This window comes from Chenopodium album, chromosome 2 (genome assembly GCF_948465745.1).
Source record: "Chenopodium album chromosome 2, dcCheAlbu1.1, whole genome shotgun sequence".
Lineage (NCBI taxonomy): Eukaryota > Viridiplantae > Streptophyta > Magnoliopsida > Caryophyllales > Amaranthaceae > Chenopodium > Chenopodium album.
Window position 1 is genome coordinate 2,071,320 of NC_137835.1, and position 10,304 is coordinate 2,081,623.

At 27.9% G+C, this 10,304-nt stretch overlaps 1 long non-coding RNA gene across 1 annotated transcript; it reads left to right on the forward strand.

Moving 5' to 3' along the window:
- The first annotated feature begins 631 nt into the window (after positions 1–631).
- LOC145579183 (uncharacterized) lies at positions 632–3,589 on the forward strand. Its single transcript, XR_014099082.1, has 3 exons — positions 632–733; positions 2,839–3,059; positions 3,271–3,589. It is a non-coding gene; the product is annotated as an uncharacterized LOC145579183 (long non-coding RNA).
- The last annotated feature ends 6,715 nt before the right edge of the window (positions 3,590–10,304 follow it).

Below are 10,304 nucleotides of genomic sequence, written 5' to 3' on the forward strand. Positions count from 1 at the left end.
GACATGTGGCACATATTGTTGACATGTTGAACTTAAAAAAGGTGACACGTGGAACATATTCTGTTTTAGGAACGCTTTTTATATATAAGTATAGATAGATAAGACTTCAACTGGGGAAAACAAAAAGAAAAGATTAGAATACATTCTCTTTTAAATGTATTTATCATTATTAAATGTTTATTTATAGCCTTAAAGACTACATATTAACATATATCATTGCCCTTTGATAGAGTATAAAACATATTCTTAGGCCTCAACCATAAGCTTAACCTTTTGGTTGAGTTGGTCCTCTAACATATATGGTATCGGAGCCAATGTGACATAAAGGTCACGGGTTCGAATCTCATCCACCCTCCACTTTCAAGTGGAATATTAAGCGCTGGATATGAGGAGGGCCATGCCGTATCAACACTTCTAGCCCAAACGGGCTCTCGTGTGAGGGGGTGTGGTAGAATATAAAACATATTATTAGGCCTCAACCATTAGCTCTTAAGTTTTTGGTTGAGTTGGTCCACTAACACCCTTATTGTTACTATTATTATTAATTATAAAGGAAAAGCAGTATAGCCTTATTATGGTAAGAGTGGTGCACTGGCTAGCTTTGAAATTGAAAAAAATATAGGACCACAGATGACAGTATGATATTACAAGGTTTGCTACATTATCCAACGAGAGGCCAAGAGGGTTTGTGGGGTTTGTGTTGCGCCTTGAAAGACTCTAGAGAATTCATCAGGTAATCTCTTTAGATTTTATTTTCATCTTTTATTATGTTTCTCCTTCATTCATCCATCTAAGCTAAGGCTAATTATGCTCATAATCATCCTATCTTTTCATATAGAGTATTTGATTAGTTTGCTTTAGTGGTTGTAACTTATACTTCGTATCATTCATCTTAATCATGTCATAATTTATTTTTTTTGAGGAAAAATCATGTCATAATTACATCACTTACATGTATGAACGGCATATATAGGAGTAGTATATATTTGCCCATTTTCATGACTTACTACATAAAAAATATTGGGGGTTTCAGTAATTTAATTTTTTCTTTATTTTTTTTCGGAAGAACTATTAAGTTTGGTGTAAATTTTCTTTTAATTTTCTCTCTTGAAGTTATACTTCCTCCGTTCTGTTAATATTGCAACAAGGAGGAAATTACGCATCCCAAAACACATTTTATATGCTAAATATCTATAATTGTGTAAGAGTAAAAATTATAAAAAGTTGATATTGTGAAAGTATTTTATGAGACGAATCCAACTAGATCCCACTTGACTATATTTTGCTTAACGTATAACTCATATTATATGGTCAAATAAGAGTGATGAATAGTGCAAAAAGTCCATTGTTGCAATATTAATAGAACGGAGGAAGTATATGATAGATTGCATGTCTTTTATATATATGACTATCTATGGCCATTATGTTTGTTCAGTTTACCTGATCTGATTTTATATGAAATTTGTTTATATAATCTAAACTATTTTAGTTTGATGTGATATGTTCTTATCCAATTAGGATTTTTTTTTTGGTGTTTTAATTTTATTATTTTTTTTTTTAAAAAAATGGATATGATATTATACTAAAAATAATTATTATTGTATTTGATTTTCTTAGATGGAGTTCCTAATAAATTTACCCCCATTTGAAAATAAGTGTTGAAATTTGAATTCTAAGATCAAAATTTTAAGATTGAATATTAGAACTGTTTTTTTTTATCAATTTTATTTGGGTTGGGTAGTTTTGGATAGGTTTCGACTTACACTTGACCATCTTGACCCAAAATATTTGGTTTCACACATAATATTTAATTTTTTGAGCTTTGTGTTCATGACCAATTATCGGGAGAGTATTGAACTATTGATGCCGACTCGAAAATTTCCATGTACACATAATATTTAATTTTTTGAGCTTTGTGTTCATGACCAATTATCGGGATAGTGTTGAGCTATTGATGCTGACTCGAATATTTCACTAATGCACAAGAAATATATATATATATATATAGTCCATTAGTTTAGATCTGATGGAAAGAATTTCAAATATTGTCCATAATTTAACTATTATTACACCAATAAAACTATGGGCATGTTCTGTTTAGCTTAATTTCAATTCAATTTAGTTCAGTTCCTAATTTTCTTCTCTCATAAACAATTCATTTCATCTCGATCTATTCAATTCATCAATTCACTTCAGCCCCAATCAGCTCAGTTCAATTCAGTAAATCAAAACAAACCCTAAATTTAGTCACTAGTTTAGTAAGGAAGCTAGTGTTCTATACTATACCTAATTTTTACTTATTTGAATTTATCTTAACTTATTTAAACTTGTTTTAGTTGTAAATTGGACTTGGGTAACCCTTATCAGAACTTTTTAATCCTGAACTGAATTTCTTATCTTAATCTAACTAGATTTATATGAACTTATATGTACTTATTAGACCTGACATAAGTGAAAATAAGAGGAATGGAACATGCCCTAATTATTGAATAGGAGATGTTGATTTGATCTAATATGACTTTTCCTTGTCTTATTTGATGATATTATTTGAAATAATTTCAATTAAACATAGCCTAAGATTCTCCATCCAACTAATTGATATTTCTTGTCGTTGTTACATGTACTGTTGGGAAATTTGAATTGATGAAAGTGAAGATTTTGAAGTAACATTTTTTTTTGTTTGTAAATGAAACCTTCATTTTTTTTTTTATTTTTTTTTTTTTGACAAAAAAAAAAAAACCTTTATTAAGGTGCTAGAGCAAGTTTCAACAATATGTCAATAAATAAAGGACCATATTTTATATATTATTTTTTCCTATTTTTCAAATGTGAGTACAGATAAAATGAATGACGACAACAAGCCATTCCCAGAAATCAATCCACCAGAGATCAATGCTCAATTTGGTGATAATAATGTCCTAATCAGAATTACTTGTGTCATTCAAAAGGGAGTATTCAGTAAATTAACCAGGAAGATTGAAGATTGTCATCTCTTTATTACAAACATGAATGTTGTGCCTATCAATGGTAATGTATCCCATTTAACAATTGTCGCTGAGGTATGTATTTTCATCTCTCCCTATATATCTTTTAAAGTTATCCTTTTCAGTTTCAAATTATTTGCAACGATTTGATATAAATTATTGCAAATAATTTAAAACAAAGATTTACAATATAGTATTATGTACGATGACTTTAAAATCTTTGTTATAAAACTAGTTCATATATATAAAGTTATAATCTTATGCAATCATATTTTGATACTTGTAGATGGAATCGGATTTCAGTAAGAGTCAAGAAGATTTGGTGAATGATCTTCATTCGATTTTCCTGTAGTCAACAGGATTATTTACATATATATATGATGCATTTATCCATAATTATGTACTTAATAAGTTAGCAATTTGGTCAATTTTCTTTCATTATTCTATCTCTCAAAAATCAATTCCTCCCTATTTCTTTGTAACTCTAGAGACTATCAGTGTATCGTTGGTCTTCTAGGTTATTGATTGTAACTCGTAAGTATCTTTTCACTGTTATTAATTGCTTATTAGGAGGATAATGCTCAGAATAAAATTTCTCTCTTTTTTATTAAGTTTGTGAGAGTTTAAGGGAGTATCTATGGTTTTTTTATTCAAGATCTACATTGTTCAATGGTAGTGATGTGATGGGAGTTTGGGTGATATTACGTGCAATTGATATTGGTTTTAGTCAAGGGAATTGCTAGAATGAGAATTGAGAAAGCTAATAATATCCTAACACATGTCATTGTCAAAATATGATAAACTTAATAATAATAAGAGAAGGGAATTTGATTTTAAAGATGATGTGTGAAGGGATTAGTGATTTTCTTATTTTCTCATTTCTCATTCTAGCAAATCCCTTTCGCCAATATTAATCAAATAAAATAAAGCTTCAATAGAAATATAGAATGTGCTTATATATATAATAAAAGTGTTTAAAATGTGTCAAAAAAAATTAGAAAGTGAATTAAATTTAGTTTAATCTATTCCATCTATAATAAAAGTGTTTAATATGTGTCAAAAAAAATAATAATAAAAGTGTTTAATAAGACTTTAATGTTTGATATTCAATATTTTACATTTTTACCTAGTCATACACAACCCATGCATATTAAATTACTAGTAATAAATCCGATTATCCGGTATGATCTATTCCGTATATGATGTTAGAATTAGAAAAGGCATACAAAATATGTTAGATCCATGCAATACCGATGCCTTAATACGTATATATGATTAAATTTTACAATCAAACTTGTGTTATACGTCTATATATATATATATATATATATATATATATATATATATATATATATATATATGTGTGTGTCAATGAAAAGTTTCATTTAACTTATCTACGTATAAGAGGAAATTTTTTGGAATATTAGGCATGCAATGCAACCTATATAGGCTATATTTTTTTTATTAGTATTATTTTTAATTTTACAGGAGCAAAGCAACCTATGTAGTTGGTTTAAAATCATAGGTTAGGATTAGAATTTGACATATTTTACCATATTTCATAAATTTTTGATATTTCATACGATATATTTTATAGATGTATAATAATGTTTAATTTTGGAATGCTAATTTCTAAAATAATAATAATAATAATAATAATAATAATAATAATAATAATAATAATAATAATAATAATAATAATAATAATAATAATAATAATAATAATAATAATAATAATAATAATAATAATAATAATAATAATAATAATAATAATAATAATAATAATAATAATAATAATAATAATAATAATAATAATAATAATAATAATAATAATAATAATAATAATAATAATAATAATAATAATAATAATAATAATAATAATAATAATAATAATAATAATAATAATAATAATAATAATAATAATAATAATAATAATAATAATAATAATAATAATAATAATAATAATAATAATAATAATAATAATAATAATAATAATAATAATAATAATAATAATAATAATAATAATAATAATAATAATAATAATAATAATAATAATAATAATAATAATAATAATAATAATAATAATAATAATAATAATAATAATAATAATAATAATAATAATAATAATAATAATAATAATAATAATAATAATAATAATAATAATAATAATAATAATAATAATAATAATAATAATAATAATAATAATAATAATAATAATAATAATAATAATAATAATAATAATAATAATAATAATAATAATAATAATAATAATAATAATAATAATAATAATAATAATAATAATAATAATAATAATAATAATAATAATAATAATAATAATAATAATAATAATAATAATAATAATAATAATAATAATAATAATAATAATAATAATAATAATAATAATAATAATAATAATAATAATAATAATAATAATAATAATAATAATAATAATAATAATAATAATAATAATAATAATAATAATAATAATAATAATAATAATAATAATAATAATAATAATAATAATAATAATAATAATAATAATAATAATAATAATAATAATAATAATAATAATAATAATAATAATAATAATAATAATAATAATAATAATAATAATAATAATAATAATAATAATAATAATAATAATAATAATAATAATAATAATAATAATAATAATAATAATAATAATAATAATAATAATAATAATAATAATAATAATAATAATAATAATAATAATAATAATAATAATAATAATAATAATAATAATAATAATAATAATAATAATAATAATAATAATAATAATAATAATAATAATAATAATAATAATAATAATAATAATAATAATAATAATAATAATAATAATAATAATAATAATAATAATAATAATAATAATAATAATAATAATAATAATAATAATAATAATAATAATAATAATAATAATAATAATAATAATAATTGGAATGCTAATTCAAGTTGCATTGCTTTAATTATGAATTTTATGAGTAAAATTTGGTAGTAATGCTAGATATTCGTTTCAACTATTTTAGGTTGATAATATTAATAAAAAAAGTGTGCATGGTCATATTTTCTTTGAATTTCTCTGTATACAAATGTTGTTGCTATATGCTTATATGCACTGTTAAGTTATACTCCCTCCGTTCGATTATTCCGTGCTTATTTATCTAAATACACGATAATTAAGGAGGATGGTGAAAGACATGAAATAAAAGAATATTCTATTGGAATATAAAAAGTAGAGAATATTGTATGTGAAAGATAAAAAGTAAGTAATGATTATGAACTACTCCGTATTTTTAGAATAATTATAGATAGATTTTTGTAATCCAATTGTTAATTTGATAATGTTGGGCTTCTTCAAGTTCCCAATTAGTCTTTAAAAAAAAAAAAAAATTCAATTAATGATGAAAAGATGAGCACATCTTGACCAAGTGTTTCGAAAGTAGAAACATTATCAACTGATAGTTGATAACTTGATATGCACAAAAATAAAGAATTCATCAACATTTTGTAGGTGTTGTTAGGGCCCGGCGCTTGGGCCAGGTCTTCCTTGTCCTAAGCGAACTTCAGTTTTTGGCCCATAATCATTGCTTAATTCATGCAAGTATATTTATAGTACAAGTCTTTCAATCTCCCAAGGATAAGTATACTTAACTTTTTAGCACGAGGAGAATTCCTATCAGAAAAAAGAATAGTAAACATTGCTATAAGCCTATAACTATTAGTCTATTACAAACAACAATATCATATTATCAAATACTAAGTGACTTACATAGTTTAGCTATATCCAATTTGCTAATGATTTACCTTTTGAATTTTGATAAATGCGCTACATACTCCAATTGTGAAATTGAGTGATGAGAGAAACTAGTGTCTTCAATAATAAATGCTCGCTTTAGCAAGGAACTACCCAAACAAAACTTTGGTATTTATACAGTGAAATTGTTGTAACGAGATTTAACACAAATGAAACTTGGATTGGATTGGACATAACACCATACTAACCAAGTGTTGGCAGACACTAGTGTAAGGAAAGGATTTTAAACCTTGAAATTAGGGCTTTTATACTTACTAGGGGCACTTCAGCATTAAGAATCCCTTACTCTTCCTCCAGTTACAGAGTGCATGTCTTGCCCACCTCTCCCTTCATATCTTAATAATGGATTTTGCTAATGAACGTCTCTGGGGTGCTAGATAAGCATAAGTACATTTTCTAAAATGGTATTTGTTTCGGGTATTTTTTGGAATCCTTCGGGACACTGGTTACGCGCTACTGGCAGCAAGACTCGGACACCTGCAAAACACGAATATTCCGGTGACAAAATATTCACCTCCGACGGTCAAGTTAGTAACCGGAAATCGAAAAAGCTAGAGAGAGAGAAAGTAGAGAGAAGGTGGAGCTATTTAAGAGCTCTATTTAATGTTATGTCACAAACCATCCCTCCTATCATAAAGTATTGGGGTATTTATAGGGGTGAGAATTTGTGCCCTTTTAGGGTTTCCGAAATTTCCGTGTCCTGATTGGCTGCGCAGTCAGGTTACGACACGTGTCAAATGGGGGTGCCATTTTGCGGCATTCTACAGTATTTACGGGATTTGGGACTCTGATGTAAGAAAAACCCTTTTTCTCTCATTTCAGGTGCTCTTTTTGAGCTTTGACATGTGTCATCTTCCCATAGGGACACGTGTCGCCCTCTTATTGGGCCACATGTCACTACGGGATTGGACACTACTAGAAAACAGGTTAATTGCAACGGAAAATTTTCGCCGGAAACACCTTGTTTTCCGTCGGAAAACCCATTTCCGACGGAATTCCGTCGTAACCGGTTGTCGGAAAAGTTGTTGTCAGAAAAACACCCTTTTCCGACAGAATTCCCGACGGATTTCAGTCCGTCGAGAGTATTTTCAAGCCCGGCAAAGTCCGTCGGAAAATTCCGACAGAATTGAATTCCGTCGTAAATGCCCGACGGAATTTCCGTCGGAAAATGCTTTAAAAAAAACAAAAAAAAAAAGGCCACCGCCACGCTGTACCACCGCAAGCCGTCACCCTACACCACCTACCCCCACCTCACACAACCAGCCAACCACTCACCAAGTCACCTAACCCACACCCAACCCCACCAACCGTATCACCATCCCACACTAGCCCGTTGCACCACCCACACCAGAACCCTACCCACCAGCTACCTACACCAGATCCACCACCCCACTACCCACCTACAACCACCACCACCACAGCCACCTAACCATATTTACCACCCCACCACCCACCTAAAATCACCACCGCCACCACCAAAAATCATCATAACCCAGAAATTAACAAAAAAATAAAAATAAAAAATAAAATCCGAACGCAACCCCCAAACACGATCTCCATCCAACAGCCACCACCCACCACCACCATAAATTGTAAAAAAAAAAATCCAATAAAACAACAAAATAAAATCAAAATTGAAAAAAACGAAATACACACCTTAATTAATTAGACCACACATAACCTCGAAATTGGGTTTAAGAGGCCAAATTCGACCATAAAAACTCTAGATCTAGAGTTTTCATGGTCAAATTTGACCCAAAAACCTTTGTTTTAAGCATGAAGAGAGAGAGAGTAAGGGCGAAAAAGATGAATATTGTTGTTGATGTTGATGTCGGCGATGGTGTTGTTGGTGTTGGTGTTGTTCATTGTTGATGTCAGTGGTTAGTGTTGGCTATGGTGGGAGGTTTAAGGGGAAAGTAGAGTAGAGGAGAGATAGAGAAGGAGAACGAGATCGAAAGAAGAAGGAGAACGAGATCAAAAGAAGAAGGAGAACGAGATCAAAAGAAGAAGGAAAGAGAGCAGGAGATTCAGAGAGGGGAGTGAGATTCAGAGAGAGGAGTGAGAACGAAAGAGAAGGGGAGGAGAGAGAAGAGGAAAGATAAGGAGAAGGAGAAGTGGCGGAAAGAGAGGAGTGTTAGGGTTTCTAAGGGTTGATTTTTTAAAAAAAAATAAATAAATAAATAAATTCCGACGGAAAATTTCGTCGGAAATTTCCGACGGACTAAAAATCCGTCGGAAAAAGTAATTTCCTACGGAAATATCCGTCGGAAAGCACATATATTACGACGGATTTTTATTTCGTCGGAAATTTCCGACGGATTTGTAGAATTCGTCGGAAATATCCACGGAATTAAAATCCGTCGGAAAATTCGATATTTTCGACGGAATAATTGGTCCGTCGGAAGTAGTCCGTCGCTATTTCCTTGTTTTCTAGTAGTGGGATCGCGTGTAGGGGTATTTTTACCCTAAGCAATATTCATTTGGGAATGCATGCCAAAATCATGCATCGGTCGGTGTAATTAATGTTCATTTTAGTTTAATACTTCTACTTTTAACTAGCTTATCCAACGCGCTCATTAGCTTTTGCCTTTAATAATTGGTCCATATTGATTAACACTTGACAACGTGTTTCTTTCATCAACAATACCTAATTAGCATTAAGTATAAATTATAAATATTTGATATTTGAAAATGGTACATTTAGACAAACTTAACAGTTACACACATGACTATATCTTATTTATATTAAAGTATAAAAATTGGTTTAAATAATGGTGTATATGGATTAGACAAAAACCGAAATGAATTGAAGCACTTCTTAAAAAATAGAGGGAGTAATACAACTGAATTAATTTTTGAGAGATTTTGACCGTAAGTATAATTTATCTTAACTAAAAAAAAAGTACTAGCAGAGTAAGTAGACATAGCAAAGACACAAATTCAAGCTCTCTATAAATTAACAAAATAACAAGGCAATAATACATCAATCATGTTAGCTACTGAAGAAGTGCACAAGTTTTGGGTTTCAGTTTTTCAATAAAAGTCTATGCAATAATTCTTTCTCTTGCTTCAACGCTTTCAAGGTAGGCAAATCTTATTTGTAGTGTATGTAATTTAAATGTTATGGAGTATAATATCCCTTATATTAGTAAGAATACAATATTTTGATTTTAAACTTATATGATTCCATCATAAATTCATGATTGGTTGATGCAATTGCTTTGTTGTTTACTTTTAATCGAATGAGTTCATATATTTTTTTTGTTATCAACTTATCATCATTACTTCACTAGTCATATATGGAGTGCGCTCCTAATCGTAATGCTAATCCCTTTCTTAATATAAAGTTAAAATAATTAATTAGTTATTTATATATCTTCTAATTTTTTTTATTCCATTAAGACATGGCTACAAACAAACATAAGAGACATTGAAAGTGATAATCAGAAAATATCAACGAAACTTCCAATAATTGTTGTAGATCTACA